This window comes from Panthera tigris, chromosome C2 (assembly GCF_018350195.1).
Source record: "Panthera tigris isolate Pti1 chromosome C2, P.tigris_Pti1_mat1.1, whole genome shotgun sequence".
In the NCBI taxonomy this organism is placed as follows: Eukaryota; Metazoa; Chordata; class Mammalia; order Carnivora; family Felidae; genus Panthera; species Panthera tigris.
Window position 1 is genome coordinate 156633067 of NC_056668.1, and position 15932 is coordinate 156648998.

Sequence of the window (15932 nt, forward strand, 5' to 3'; positions counted from 1 at the left end):
AAGCACCATTTTCCCTTAATTTTTAAGCCTGCCCAGATTTCAGATGTATTTCTGTCCCCTGCTTCTGATTCACGTATACCTTACTCATCGAAGCTCATTTTGCATTTTCCATCTTCTTTATGACCCATTTGCTACCCAAGATGTTTGGGCAATCTTTGCAGTCTTTTTCAGCATATTTTAACCTTTTTTCTTCCAGGAAAGTAGATCACTGACAGAATAAAGGAATAGGCATCAGGAACCCCCAGGTCTCACACTCCCTCCCTGTAACACCACCCAAGAAAAGCTGATGGTAAGTCCAGATCCTGAAACCATGTAGTGAAATGTACCTGCTTGGCGAAGAAGCCCCGCTGGGCACAAAACAGAGGGTTATTAGTGCTGTGTTGTAATTCATGTAGAGAAACTAGAAGGATTAAATGAAAGGATTTTTGTACACATAATGAAAGTATACATCACAAACATGCTCAAAGAATGGCTTAATTTTTTTTGAAGTTTATTCATTTTGAGAAAGAGAGAGAGAGCATGAGCAGGGAAGGGGCAGAGAGAGAGGGGGAGAGTGAATCCCCAGCAGGCTCCACACTGTCAGTGCAGAGCCCAATGTGGGGCTCGATCTCACTAACCATGAGATCATGACCTGAGCTGAAATCAAGAGTCAGATGCTAACCAACCTAGCCACCGGGGCGCCCCATGAATGGGTTTTTTAAAAAACATTTTTGTTGTGGTAAAACATGCATAACATAAAATTTACTGTTTTAACCATTTTCAAGTGTATAAGTCAGTAGCATTAAGCAACACCACCACCATCAATCTCCAGAAGTTCGCAGCATCCCCAGCTGAAGCTCTGTGCCCATCAAATACTAACTCTCCATGCACCCCCGCTGCCACCCCCTGGGAGCCACCGCTCTGCTCTCTGTCTCTATGAATTTGTCTGTTCCAGGTACTTCCTATAAATGGAATCATATAACACTTGTTCTTTGGGTCTGGCTTATTTTACTTAGCATAATACACTCAGGTTTCAACCATGTTTGAGAACATCGTTCCCTTTTAAGGCTGAATAGTACTCCACTATGTGTAGGTATATACCACATTTTGTTTATCAGTTCATTCATCAATGGACACTTGGGCTCTTTCCACCTTTTCACTACTGTGAATGATGCTGCAATGAACTTTGGTGCACAAATACTTGTTCGAGTCTCTTTCGATTCTTTGGGGGTATATAACTAGGAGTAGAATTGCTGGATCATATGGTGATTCTATTTTTAATGTTTTGAGGAACCACCATAATGTTTTCCATAGCAGCTGCACCATTTTACATTCTGACTAGCAATGCTGAGTGATGTGGGTTTTTAACCGTCTACCTTATCAATGCCGGTGTAACCCCACCAACAAGAACATGAGGGACAATCTGTTTTCTCAGGAGAAGGGCCAAGGGCCAAGGTGGCGATTGCATCGCCCTTCTATTCAGGATGTCTGTCGTTAAAGAAATAACCGTAAAGGTGAAAGTAAAATTTGAGGTTTCGGAAAGCTTTAGAGAAACTAAGGAACCCATTAAATTTTCAGTAAGTATGAATTTATGGGCACCCAGAACCCTCTTTCTAGTATACTGTTGTTAGACATTCATAGCCAAATGCAGAGGTGTTCTGGCTAGATTGCATTGCATTTTTATTGTATGTGTACATCCAACAATCACATCCCAGCTACATTTCCCTCTCTGTGCGCTCTCCTCCCTGCCAACTAAGCCACCTGGTGAACTTTTGTGTCCAGCTAGGAAGCATCCCCTTCCTCAAATAGCAAGTAGCCCCTGGCCTCACACCCAGGCTCGCCTCCAGATTTCTGCTTGCTTCTCACTTGGGGGAAGGACAGTGCTAATGTCCTATCCTCTGGGAGTCCCCAGGCTGGTCCCCGTCCTCAGTGGGACCAGCTGACAGATGGGAGGGGCAAAACGAACTTCTCAGTGAAAGCTTTGAATGGGCTTGAAGAGCAAGCTCATCTCTGTATGTGGTTCTTTGGTTCTCCCCATCATCACCATTGATACTTTATTATACCTCACCCCCAGCCAGGTTCTCTGGCCCAGGAACAGACTTCTATACAGTTAGGAGCTGGGAGGGTGTAGGAAGTGTCCTACGACAGACTGAACCCCTGGGAGGGACCCCACTTGGCCAGTGAATCAGGAACAGGCCCCCGTCACCATGTATGACATCCGAGTGCCCCTGATCCATAGTGTTGGCTGTACCGGTGACCCTTACAGGGCCTGCTGAAACCATGATCGACTCCCCTGCTCGGGAATGGCGGTTCTAGCTCTGATTAGTTTTTCTTGTGAGGGGTGGGGGTGGGGTCACGTAACTGCAGACAGATGAGCCTCACAGGCTGTGAACTGGGCCAGGGTGGCCCGTTTCAAAGGCATTAAGGAGGGAGCCAAGAAAGCAAAGAGGCAATTTCCTCTGGCCACATCACAGAAACGTTGGGCAGGTTGCATCTAAATGATTGCAAAGAGCCTGGAAAACTCCAGGCCACAGGCAAACCACAGCCACGAATAATTACACCCCCACAGTATCAGGGTGAGGAGGGTTTCCCACGGTCTCAGGATGAGAGCTCCCAGCTCAGCGTGTGGTCCCCAGACAAGGCCAGAAAGTCAGGGTGGGAGTGACTGGAAACTAGATAGGACCCTGGGAGAAAGGGACCGTCAGTCAGGAACTGAATAGCATCCTGACTATCAGGAGATGCTGGGAACCAGGCAACAGGCAGAAATGCTGGGGAGATCCGATGAGGACCACACGTGGAGTGTTGGAAAGAACATCACTTTGGGGTCAGCCGGACATGGGTTCACATTCCAGCTCTGCCACTGTCTTCTTCTGTGATCTCTCCCCCCACCCACACACAGACTCTGACAGGAGGAGTCGGAGGCAGGTAGTTGATTTGGGAGATAAGGCCAAGAGACCTCATCTTGGGGAAATGAGGGAGAGTAAAAGATATGGCAGGAGTTAGCCAGCAGTTAGCGCTGTGGGAAAGGAGGCACAGAGCTGTTCCCTGTGAGAGATGTCCACCAACACCCTTCCATCATCAGTCGAGGCTGCTAACTCTGTGGCCTTGGGAAATGGGGCACTTAGGTGGAAAGTTCACGGGGTTGCCATAGGCAGATTTTAGTATGGAAACGTGTTGACGGGATATGGGTGGGCTCCAGCAGATATGCCACAGCCACTTACTTCCCTCTGGGACCTTGGGCAACACACATCTCATCACATGCTCTGTGTCAACATGCGTAGTACAGACAAAAGCCACCTTACCTTCTTCTGAGGAAAGCGGGTCCTGCTGACTGCTCTTTGTTCCGCCAACAACCTCATAGGCTTGGTTCAGCTCCTTGGGTGTGGAGGCCACAGCGTCCAGGCTACACGACCTTGCAGAGCAGAGGGAGGAGAGCCGAGAGCTCCTGGGTGAGCAGGAGGGAGGGGTTGTGGGAGGAGAGGTGATAGGATGGAGGAGGGGAGGCCAGAGAGAGGGCAAAGTCATGTGAATCCTGCAGCCCAGAGTCTGTAGTGAAGTCTACAGAACTCGAGAAGAACCCAGTGCGGATGGATGTGCCAGGCACCCGCGAGGGGCTGGTTCCACGATCACACTGGTGTGTGGGGACAAGTAGGGACAGCAGGTCTGAATGGGTGAGCCAGGAACAGAGGCCTGAGAGCTCCTCGAGACTGGTGGAGATTCTGAAGAAGGCTTTGGATCTCTCTAGGCTGTGGTAGTGTCCATGTTCACCCAAAGCGGCTTCTGAAATAAGGATTTGGGTGCATGTGGTTTGCTCAGGGAGGTGATCCAGAGATGGGAGTGTGTTAATGAGTGGGTCTCCACCGTGGTCAACTGGTGATCCCCCCTGCCAGGAATAGTTCTCTGAGGAACTATGTAGAACAACCTCAGGGTTGTCCCAGGAGGAATAGAAAGCTAACTTTAACTAGAGGCCCCCTGTTTGGGTGAGAGCTGTCCCTCGGGTGTGAAACCCCCACACTTGTAGGCTGCCATGCCCAGGCTGAGCAAGCTCCTGTGCCGCCTGGGAGGGCCTCAGTTAGGGAGCGGGAGGACGCAGACACTGGGAGTGGCAGGTGTCACATGTGGGGACTCCTCTCAGCATCATGTGAACCCTGAGGTGAGCAGTGGGAACATGTAGCTTCGGGTACACCTACCTAGAGCTCTGAGGGCAAGATGGTCCCAACAGCATGTGGGGCGCAAAGATAATGATCTTTCTTAACAGCGAAGGTGTCTGGAGGCCAGTGGCTATTGGTAACAGGTGAAGCCAGAGTCCCCAGATGTTCAGGTATTCCAGCAGGCAGACAGTTAAGGGCTTCATGGAAGTCTGGCCACACACAGGAAGAGGACGGCAACCTCCAAACAGGGCAGGGGAGACCAGCATGATTCCTGATCCTTTTCCCTAAACTTTCTTTGTCTTTAATCCATTTAGAGTTTATTTTTTTTTTGATTGGTGTAAGATAGGGGTCCAGTTATGTTCTCTAGCACGTGGATATCCAGTTTTCCCAACACGACTTATTAAAGAGATTATTCTTGGGAGCACTTGGGAGGCTCAGTAGGTTAAGTACCTGACTTCGGCTCAGGTCGTGATCTCACTATTCTTGAGTTTGAGCCCTGCGTTGGGCTCTGTGCTCATAGCTCAGAGCCTGGAGCCTGCTTTGGATTCTGTGTCTCCCTCTCTCTGTCTCTCCACCGCTCATACTTTGTCTCTCTCTGTCTCTGAAAAATAAATAAACGTTAAAAAAAGAGATTATTGTTTGCCTATTGTATATTCTTGGCACCCCTGTTGAAGATTAGCTGATTGTAATGTATAGGTTTATTTCTGGCCTCTCTACTCAGTTCCTAAGTACCTTGTTCTATGTATGTTTTTTTATGCCAGTGCCACATAGTTTTGATCATGATAGCTTTGTAACATCATGGAAGTCAGAAAGTATGAGGCCTCCAGCTTTGTTCTTCTTGCTCGAGAATACTAATCAGGGCTTTTGAGGTTCCATAAGAATTTTAGGATTCAAAAATTTCTGTGAAAAGTGACATCAGAATTTTGACAGAGATTGCATTGAATCTGTAGATCACTTTGGGTAGTAGGGACATTTAACCGATATTAATTCTTCCAATCCCAAAAAGGGGAATATCTTTTAAATTGTCTTCTTCACTTTCTCTCACCAATGTCTTATCAATGTATAGGTCTTTCACTTCCTTGGTTAAGTCTATTCCTAAGGATTTTGTCATTTGTAATATTGTTATAAATGGGATCGCTTTCAGATAGTTTGTGTGTTAGTGCATAGAAACCCAACTGATTTTTGAATGTTAATTTTTTTATCCTGAACATTTACTAAGCTCACTTATTAGTTCTCACAGCTGTTCAGTGGAGTCTTTAGGGTTATATATACATAAGATAAGGTCATCTGCAGACAGACAATTTTATGTCTTCATTTCCAGTTTGGATGCTTTTATTCCTTTTTCCTGCCTAATTGCTGTGGCGGTACTTCCAGTACCATGTCGGATAAAAGCGGAAAGAGTAAGTACTTACCTTGTGGTCCTAATGTTCCTTATTCCTCTTTCATTGTCGAATATGATGTTAATTACGGACTTGTCATATTTGGCCGTTCTGTTGAAGTTTATTCCTTCTACACCTACTTTGTCGACAGTTTTAATCATGAAAAGATGTTAAATTTTGTCAAGTGCTTTTTCTGCACATATTGACATGATCGTATGATTTTTACCCTTCATTCCGTTAATGCAGTGTATCACACTGATTGATTTGTGGGTGTTGAACCGTTCTTACATCCCAGGAATAAATCTTACTGAATAATGATGTATGATCATTTTACTGTGCTCTTAAACTTAATTGCTATTATTTGGTTGAGGATTCTTGCATCTGTGTTCATCAAGGCTATTGGCTTAGAATTTTCTTTCCTTATAGTGTCCTTATCTGACTTTGGTATCAGGATAATACTGGCCTCATAAAATATGTTTGGAAATATTCCTCCCTCTTTATTTTTTTTAAGAAAAGCTTGAGGATTGGTATTATCATAGGACCAGTGAAACCATCTAGTTCTGTGCTTTTATTTGTCAGGAGATTTTTGCTTACTCATTCAATCTCCTTGCTTGCCATTGGTCTGTCCATGCTTAGTTATTTTTAAAGAAAATAAACATTGAGTTCAGGGGGGACAATTAGAACCACGAGCAACTATATCCATTAAGATGAAGTTAGTCTGTAGGAAGAGACACAAAGCATCATGGCTTAGACAAGATAAAAGGGTATCGCTCTATTAGGTAATAGTTGGAGCTCTTCAGCTGGGGGCTTGTGTGATGAGCTCTCTGATGAAGTCTATAGGGACCCAGCCTCCTTCCAGCTCCCTGTAGTTCCACTCCTGTGTGGCCCAAGCAAGTAAGCCTGACATTCCATTCCATGCACAAGGTGGAGGAAGTGACCAGAAGAGGGAGAAGGGCAAAGGGCACGCACAGGCTGTTTTGAAAGAAGGTTCCCAGAAATAGCTGTGCCATCATTTCAGTTACATCACCTTAGTCCGTTCTGAATCTCATGACCACGCCCGTCTTCAGGACAGGCTGGATACATGGTCTGTTTTCTGTGTGACCATGTACCCAACTAGAAATCCTCTCACTGAGGAAGAAGGAGAAAAGGAATGTTGGATTTCACCAGCCACCTGGGCTGCAGCAAACTTGCTGGGCACCTTCCAAGTGGGGATGCTTAGCCAAAGGTGGTTAACTGGACACGGAGAACATAAAATACGTATTTCATAGATGCTGAACAATGAGCTCAGACACTCCTGCGCCCTCCCGTCTCACGTGATAGTTTCGCCCTTGTGGTGAGTGTGATTGGTGCCCCACCTCCTCCCTTGCACCCTCCTGAGCTCACCTGCAGCTGTGGGAAACAGTTCCTGCATGAGGTGGCCACCTCTGATAGACACGTGGTCCTTCCTCTTTACCCGAGACTTTCTCCTGCACGTGAGAACTCGCTCCGCCACAAGCACAAGTGACATTTGGAGGCATTGATATACCCGGAGCGACCCTCAAGAGGGACCTAGGAATCAACTGGCTCATGCCACAGGCCCCCAGGATTCTGGGAGAATTCTAAGAGTGTTCATCATGGTTTTTCAGATGTGCCCCAGCAGGACCGATGCCCGCTGATCGACGGTTACCATACCCGCTGCTGTTATTTTCTCCACCCTGCTTCTTCCTCCCCACCGTGTTACCCGGATAAGCTCCCTGCACCCACGTCTTTATCTCAGGGTCAGCTTTTGGAAGAACCCAAATGAAGACACCTTCACACACCTTCCCCGTGGTCACCTAGATAGTGGCTCAGTCAGAATTCAAACTCCGATCTCTAGGCTTTCAGGCCAAGTGTTTTTTTCCACAGTGCCAGAACAAGAACGTAGGAACATTTTTAAAACCACTCTGTCAACAAATTGCAACGCCGAAACTGTTGACCTGATTTCTGAACCAAATCCTAGGCCCACGAAGAGTGAACGGAGTAAATGAACATGCAGAGAAGACTCCGTCTCTGTATTAAAGATAATGACCAGGACTGGTTTTGCTAACGAATGGAGCCTGGGCCTCCTCCTGCCCAGTAATTCTGGGGACAGCTGTTTGATTTGACTCATCGTTTTTGTCTTCGTTAGGATGCTATGCACAGTGGCAGGAGCCACTGTGCTGACAGGAAGGAGCTCCGCCCTGGTGAACCCCAGAGACTGTGCCCCCGAAGGCCAGGACACAAAGAGACACTGTGGGGGAAGTGCCAAGGGCCATCCAGGACCCAGTCAAACCCTGTGGCACAGGAGGTGGGCACAACCAGCCTCCCACAGCCAAATGCTACCGTCCATTCCCTGTCAAACACATGTGCGGGTAAACTGAGGCAGATGGCTGAGAACTGGCCAGGGGTTGGAGTCCTGCACAGCAAAGGAGGAGAAGGGAGTGACAATCGGATGGGGCCAGTGGAGAGCCTGGTGGACGTGGCCCTGAGATCCTGCCCCCTGCCCTGTCCCAAGTCCCCATCTCCTTGGCTTCTGCATTCCTGACTCTGTTGTTCATAGACTGCAGCATGTATACGTGCCTCAACCAGATTTGGTACCCCCAGCATTAATAATGATTCCTCTTATTATTATTATTAATATTTTACTATTATTACCACTATTTTGCTATAATAATATTGAGAGCATCAACTCCTTCTGTTTTCTTTGGCTGAATGTTTATATGGCAATGGCTTTACTTTTTATATTACCTTTAAGCTTGACAACAGTCAATAATCCCATTGCACAGATGAATAAACTGAGCCACAGCAGGGTTAAGTAATTTGGCCAAGACCACATAGCCAATAGTTCCAGCCTGTCTGCCCCAAGACCACGTTTCTGACACCATGCCACATCGCCTCTTGGTGGGCTTTCCCGGGCCAGCGGGGTTACAGTGCTCAGACCCCAACAGGAATGTTGGTTTTGACTCTCACCAGTGAAGACCAGATGACCTGATTCCCTGACTGCCCTTCCAAGTTAGGAGGCTGACATGAGGCCGAGGTGGGTGAGGGGGAGCCAGGGTCCCCTTACCCTTCGGCCTTCCAGTGAAGCCTGCTTGCCCTTCCCCAGGTACCTGGAACAAAGCCTCGGAAAGCCCTGTCCAGGACCACAGAGGGCCTCTAAAGGGCTTCAGACCCTCCAGTAGGCAAGGTGGGCTTCATGCCTGGGTAGCTGCAACTGTCCAGCCCTGCAGCGGGCCCAGCAATGGCTATGCCTGCCTCAGGCTTTCTCCAGAATACGTTCCAAAAACGAACCTCCTTGGAGAAATAAGGGTTATGAGAGGGAAGAAAGAAAGAACAAAAGTGGGGGCAGAAGTATTAACAAATGATCTGGGATTCATTCCTTTGAGACAGCAGACTCCTTAAATTTTTATACATTGCAACCTGGTGGTTAAGTGCTGCTGGCACCAAAGTCTTCTGGGAATGAGCAGGGTGTTGGGGGTGGAGGGAAGGACCATCCCCCTGAGGCTGCAAGCCCACTTCTGCAGGGTCTGAGCTCCAAGGACGTCTCTGCGCTCCTTTGGGCTCCCCCCTGCCTTCTAAATCATCAGCTGTAAACCTTCAGGCCCTGCCTACTTTCTATTCAAGGTGTGTATGGTGGGGGCAAGGTGGCTGGCACACGGTGTTCTGGCTGTTTCTAAATAAAATGGATAGGTTCGTAAGTGTTCGTGAATCCCAAGGACCAGAGCAGTGACTGGAGCCAGGGTTTTCCCATTGCTATTAAAAGGCCAGTGAGCAGTAGGCTGTCTGCTGGAAGCCTCCAGAAAATGAACACAGCAGCTAAGGAGCTGTGATGGATGGGGGCCGGTGTGCTAACAGCTGTGCAGAAGAAGGGACACTGGGGCAAGAACAACAGGTCTGTGCTTCGCAGACCACAACTGGGAATGTGCAAAAGGAAGTTTTCTTTGTTTCTTTGTGAAAGAACTGAGCAAGGCTCTCAACAGGGATGATCTGCTTTTGAGCTTTTATGCACCAATTATAAGAGGCCAAGCCCCAATGCCCGTGGCACATTTGCCAACACCCATTGGTCAAAGCGTCATGCGGCCGAGCCCATATTCCAAGGGTGGAGGAATGACGAGAAGTTGCAAAGTCACCTTGCAAAGGGGCACTGTGCAGGGATGGGTATAATTAATCGTCTTAGCCATCTTTACAAACAATCTACCACAGACGGGCTCTTACCTCCAAGATTATTTGAGATTATTTGAGATTATTTTTGTCTCACTCCAGTTCATCGTCCAAGATGGCTCGAAGTGAACTGAATGGGGGCACTGTTATAAGTGATGGGAGTGGGGAATTGGGAATACTGGTACAAGGCATGTGTTACCTGTGAGGCGGTATACTGTTGTTTGAAAGTGGACTTGAATTAGTTGTAAATGCATATTCTAAACTCTAGGGCCATGACTAAAAATACTTTTTAAAGAAATGTAATTGATATATTAAGAGCGAAGATAATTTGGAATCATAGAAAATGCTCAGTTAAAACCAAAGAAGGCAGGAAAGGGGAGGAGGATGTTTTTAAAGCACCAAAGATTAAGAACGACAAGTAGAAGACAGGTACAAATATGGTAGTCATTAATTCAACCAAATCAATATTCACTTTAAATGTGAATCATCTAAATATACCAATTAAAAGAAGAGTTTTATCCACTGACAGAGTAGATTAAAAAACAGTATCCTACTACATAGGTATTGTTTACACACACAAAAACATTTTAAGTGGTTTAAAAGATCACTCTAGGGCCATTACAGTGGTGCCACCATAAGCCCAAAGGACAAGCTCCAAGTTCTCTAAAATGGTATTTAGTGGTTTTTGCAATCTGGCCCCCACCTGCCTACTCGACACCACTCACCCTGCACTCCAGAAGCCTAACTAATTGCGCATTTATACCTCCATGCCTTTTCACCTTCTCCTCCCTCCACCTGGAAATCCTTGCTCTTTCTTTGTTCACTTAATAAATATCAGTGGACTTACATTATGTAAGAATTTAATTGACAAAAAGTATCTTGCTGAGGGGCGCCAAGGTGGCTCAGTACGTTCAGTGTCTGACTTCGGCTCAGGTCGTGATCTCACAGATCGTGGGTTCGAGGCCGTGTCGGTCTCTGTGCTGACAGCTCAGAGCTTGGAGCCTGCTTTGGATTCTCCCTGCCCCTCCCCCACTCATACTCCATCTCTCTCTCTCTCTCAAAAATAAACATTAAGAATTTTTTTAAAAATTAAAAAAATTATCTTGCTGAAAGAGAGAAAATTTTAGACACTGCCAGTGATGCTGAGAAGGATTCTAGTATCAAAAGTGTACTTTCAACTGTATGTCAGCTTTTACCTTTTATGCCAACCCTGGATCCTCCCTCTTCCTGCAAGGCATCATTCCAGCGTACTACTTAAGTGTCCTTCAAGACGGGCAGACAAGGTGCCTGCTCGTAAAGCTTCCTTGGATGTCTCAGGCTGTTGTTTTCCCCTCCAAGTTCTTACAGCAGTTTGTGTCTCTATCTTTTCTGGCACTGCCCCACTGTGTGGTGATTATTTATTTCAGGTAGACTGAGAGATCTCTGGAAGGAGAGAGAACATCTTGTTCAGCTTTGTACTTTCTTGAGTCCCTCTCTGCTGCCCATGCCCAAGTACAGTAGCTGGAACCCAAGGGGGGATCATAGTAGGACAGGTGGATGGGTAAGGGGATGGGTGAATGAATGGACGGATGTGATCTTATTTGAGTTCCCCCAAGGCAGACCCAGTATGAGGACTTGGATGCAGGTAGTTTCTCTAGAGGTGACCCTACGGAACCGAAATGGGGGGGGGGGAGGGACGGGGGGGTGCTTAATCCCACCGACTTGGGATTCCTCCATAAGGAGGAACCTGTTGGCTCAGAGGGGTCTCACAGCTGAATAAGGAGCCAAGATATTGTGAAACTCTTCCCATCCCCCCTAGTTTGATGGTAACTGTCCTACTCTCCTGTACTTCCCAGTCTCTTCCACCGCAACTAAGCAATTTCCTGTGGTGGGGGAAAGCCCTCAGGAAGCCCATCAACAGCATCTGCTACAAATGTCCATGTACCAGAAGATGGAGCCCTCAGTAATATTGAGCGTTAGGTTGAGAATGTTTTCCCAAGCCCATCCGAACCTGCACACACTGTTTTCATTGCAGATGGTCAACAATTACCTACTTACTTGCTGTCTGAAGTGCTGCCCTCTGCCCACGGTGTGGTTCAAGCGGAAAGGTGTTTAGTCCTATGCCCCCCACACCCTGGGGGATAGTGTGTCTGTCACTCTGACCAACGGTCTAAGCCACATGATGTTATGTAGTACAGCTCCACACTCCGCTCAGCAAATGGTCACTATGTTCTCAAGGTCCTTCCCACCCACATAAAAATTCCGAGAACAGGATGGATCCCCAACAGGGAATCACCTCCCGAGCACCATCATACAAATGACAAAGAGCTTAAACATGGATGTCCAGAAGGAAGTGCCATCTTGTTACAACAAAGCTGTACGGTTTTGCTGATTTTCCTTCTAGATCTGATGGTCTTTCCAGCTGTGTGGAAACTAGATAAGGAGGAGATAAAGAGCAGTTTGGGGTGGCGGAGGGAAAGAGAAAGAGCTGTGTAAGCACGGTTAATAGAATTGCTGGGTTGAGACATTTTCTATTGTTTTGTTTTTCTTTTGCATTTTAGGATACAACAGAGGAGGGTTGGAAGTATTACTCGAAGAGTGCCTGGGTGGCTCAGATGGTTAAGCCTTTGACTCTTGATTTTGGCTCAGGTCATGATTCTGCCTTGGGATCCCTGCTTGGGATTCTCCTTTCTCCCTCTCTCTCTGCCCCTCCCCCCTCATCCCCTGCCCCTCCCTGTGCAAGTGCTCTCAAATAAATAAACTTAAAAAAAAAAAAGGAAGTATTACTCGAAAAGGAATTCTTTTAAGCTGAGAAAGAAATCCAGTGTTGTTTTGACTTTGCATTTTTCTTGTTAGTCAACTGGAAACATTTACTCACCTGGAGCTTGGACAAGGATGTTGGACAGAAGTTCAGCAGAGCACTCTGGACTGGAGAGAACTTCCTTCAGAAGACAGTAGGCGTCTGAGCTAAAAAGTCCTCGGAAGAGAGCAGAACCTGCCCCAGGGTTCTTGTTTGGGAGTGCTCCCGGGGAGCTGAGGCGAGCAGCGGGAGGGGCCGAACAAGGATGTGGTTAGCTCAGCCTGTCCCCCTGGGAGCTCCAGAGCATCAATTGCACCGGAGTTGTCCCCCTTGAGGGAAAGGGGCTGACCTTTAACGTTTATCTATTTATTTTTTATTTATTGAAAGAGTGGGGGGGGGGATGGGAAAGGGGTAGAGAGAGAGACACACACACACACAGAATACAAAGCAGGCTCCAGGCCCTGAGCTGTCAGCAGAGAGCCCACTGTGGGGACATCTTGACCTGAGCCCAAGTCGAAGTCGTTCACTTAACCGACTGAGCCACCCAGGCGTCCCAGGGCTGACCTTTAAAATCTCACGTCATTCAGTCATTGGTCGGGTTTGTGGCTGTCAAGGTGGCTTGTAATCTTGAGGAATGTTGAGGTGGGGGTGGCTCCTGTTCCTGTGGGAGGGGGCAGCTGTGTCCCATTGGCAGCCAACACTCACAGCAGGCGAGGACAGGTACACTTGCTCCGTGAAGGGATCTGAGTGGACCACCAGCAGCATCCACCGCTGGAAGAAACACCACACCTGCTCCACATGAATAGCCGACACCCAGAAACACATCCAAGTCACCATAAAGCAAGGTTCATTATGTGATCTCGGCATCGACGCTGCTGGTTCCCAGCTTATCATAAAAGCTGGGTTCCCCGACTGCTTTCTCTCGGTTTCCTGTGGGTGAAATAAGATCCCTTACGTCCTTCCCATCCATTAGATTCTGATATTTTAATGATTCTAATCAATAGAAGACTATCTGGCTCTATTGAGCTTTCCAGGTTGAAATGTGTGTTTCTGAGCTACTGCTTATATGTGCCTGGGTCTTTTAAACTGAGAACCAAAGCCGGGGCGGGGGGAAAGGTAGCTTTTGCTACATCCAAAAGGAATCAAATCCAAGCTCTCTTAAGTGGAGCATGAATCAGAAACATAAATGAGAAGCAGATTTATATACTTCCGCAAACTACCGAAACAAAGAAAAGCCTGCACGTTGAAAGAGTCTTGAAATTTTGGTGCAGTCTCACTTGGTTTGAGTCACTCGTGGACATTTGTCTCCAATACGCAGCTGATTCAGTTCCGTCATGATGTTCTCACATCTCTGTTCTATTTCTTCACTCTTCACTCAGAATCTCCTTGGTCACCTTTTCAATTTGCCCCTTCAAGGTGGAGGAGGGCGGGCGGGCAGGGGGCTAGTTTTCGAATCTGCTGAGTGTATAGACAGGGAAAGGGTTGGTGGGAAGAAATGATTGTTGCTCAGCCGCAAGCTTCTCTGGTTGTTTTTCTTTCATATTAAAGAATGAAATTCACTCCTTCCCGCCTCTCTCGTCCTCGTCACTGCTCCCGGAAGCAAACCACACTGAAGTCTCTTTGGCATGGCCATATACCCTCCACGTTCCAGGCATGGTCCTGGGAAACCCCAGGGGAGTAGATCACAGTCGTCTCTGCGGCTCAGGCCACGCGCAGTCCCAGGCGGGTGCCAAGGGAACGGAGACGGGCTTCATTTTCCCGAGGACTTCCAGGCGGCACTGACACTGCAGCTGGCAGTCAGTGATGTCTCCCTGGGCTACAAAGGGACACGGGGCCCGCTGTTCATTCTGGCGGGATCTCGTCAATTATTTTACAAGGCTGTCTCGGGATGACTTCCCCCTCTTTCCCTCGAAATATTTGCTTACATACATTTTCTCACTTTTCTTTCCGCCTTCCCACCCTTCCCACATACACACTCAGAAATAGCTCACTTCTCTAGAGTGGCAGGCTGGGGCTCCCAGCTCTCTAGGCAGGGCTGTCAAAGCCTGTGGTCTCTCCCTGGAGCTGGCAAGCCGCCAAGGAGGGAGAGAGGGCTCTGGCCTCGAACCAAAAACGTAATTACTGACATGCTTAGCATCCATTGACTCTTCTCCTATGAGGGCGTTGCTAATGAGATAATCCACCACACAGGACTTTTCCTGTATTCACGTTGCAGAGAGAAAGAGAGCGAGAGACAGAATGGGGACCCAAAGATTCAAAGCCCCAGGAATGGGCTCAGGTCGCCCTTGGGAAGATCCACGAAAAGTGCGAGCAAAGCCTACGCCCTTTGACCTAGCAGAAGTCTAGACTTAAGTCCCCATACTCATAGCATGCACTCTCATCACAAAAATCCGAAACAACAGCAAAAAAAGTAGAAGAAGAAGAAGAAAGGAAGGAACGAAGGAACGAAGGCAGAAAGCAAGATTAAATGTTTGACTCTAAAATTTAGCGAACTCACATAGTTCTAAGCCCTGGCCAGAAACCCATGCTCAGGTGAGAGATATGCCCAATGACATCTGAGGTCCGCAACTCCGTGGGAGATGTGTGGGGATGCCGGGTGCATTCCTGGCACATCGCTGGTGGAAGTGCAAATGCAAGTGATGATGATAAAGCGAATGCTGCGGGTCGGGTGGGGACCATAGTGCGTGAAGGACTGATGTCAGGTACAGGAGGCACCTGCTGCCGCATTTGCCCCAGGTAAGTTTAGCCACATGTAGGAAAATGGCCAGGGTTGCCAAAAGCTTCTCTCAAGAGGAGCCTAAAATTCAAAATTTTATGGGGCGCCTGGGTGGCTCAGTCGGTTGAGCGTCCGACTTCGGCTCAGGTCACGATCTCACGGTTCGTGAGTTCGAGCCCCGCGTCAGGCTCTGGGCTGACGGCTCAGAGCCTGGAGCCTGCTTCCGATTCTGCGTCTCCCTCTCTCTCTGCCCCTCCCCCATTCATGCTCTGTCTCTCTCTGTCTCAAAAATAAATAAACATAAATAAAAAAAATTCAAAATTTTATGTGGAATCTCTGATTTTTCAATACCTAAATAGTTTTCAACACCGTACAGGCCAAATAACATGCCAGTTGTGAGTTGGATCTGGCCTGAAGCCTTTGAGATGATTCTCACATGTGAATAAAAGCCGCAAAGAGAAAGTCCTGATGCCCATGAACTTTGCAGACCTTCACAGGGATTATATGCTCCACTCCAAGGAGATGCCGGAGACATTACTTACATTACCTGCCGGTAGGATTCTCCAGTGATACTGCTGGACTCACAGACACTGAAGGGAGCCAGACCTGCAGCGTGAGGCTGTGTTTCTCCATCAGGCCAGGATGACTCAGGAAGCCGGCCTTGGGCTGAGCCAAAGACACTGCAGACTTGCTCGCTAAGAAACGGCCTGACGCCTGTGCAAGTGGTACAGGGGACAGTCCTCCACCCGCAGCCACCCACTGCTCAGTGG

The 15932-nt window shown here is 47.7% G+C and overlaps 1 pseudogene; it reads right to left on the minus strand.

The window, feature by feature from the left end:
- Window positions 1–2577: 2577 nt before the first annotated feature.
- LOC102970231 overlaps window positions 2578–15932 on the minus strand; it is a 42498-nt pseudogene continuing 29143 nt past the window's right edge.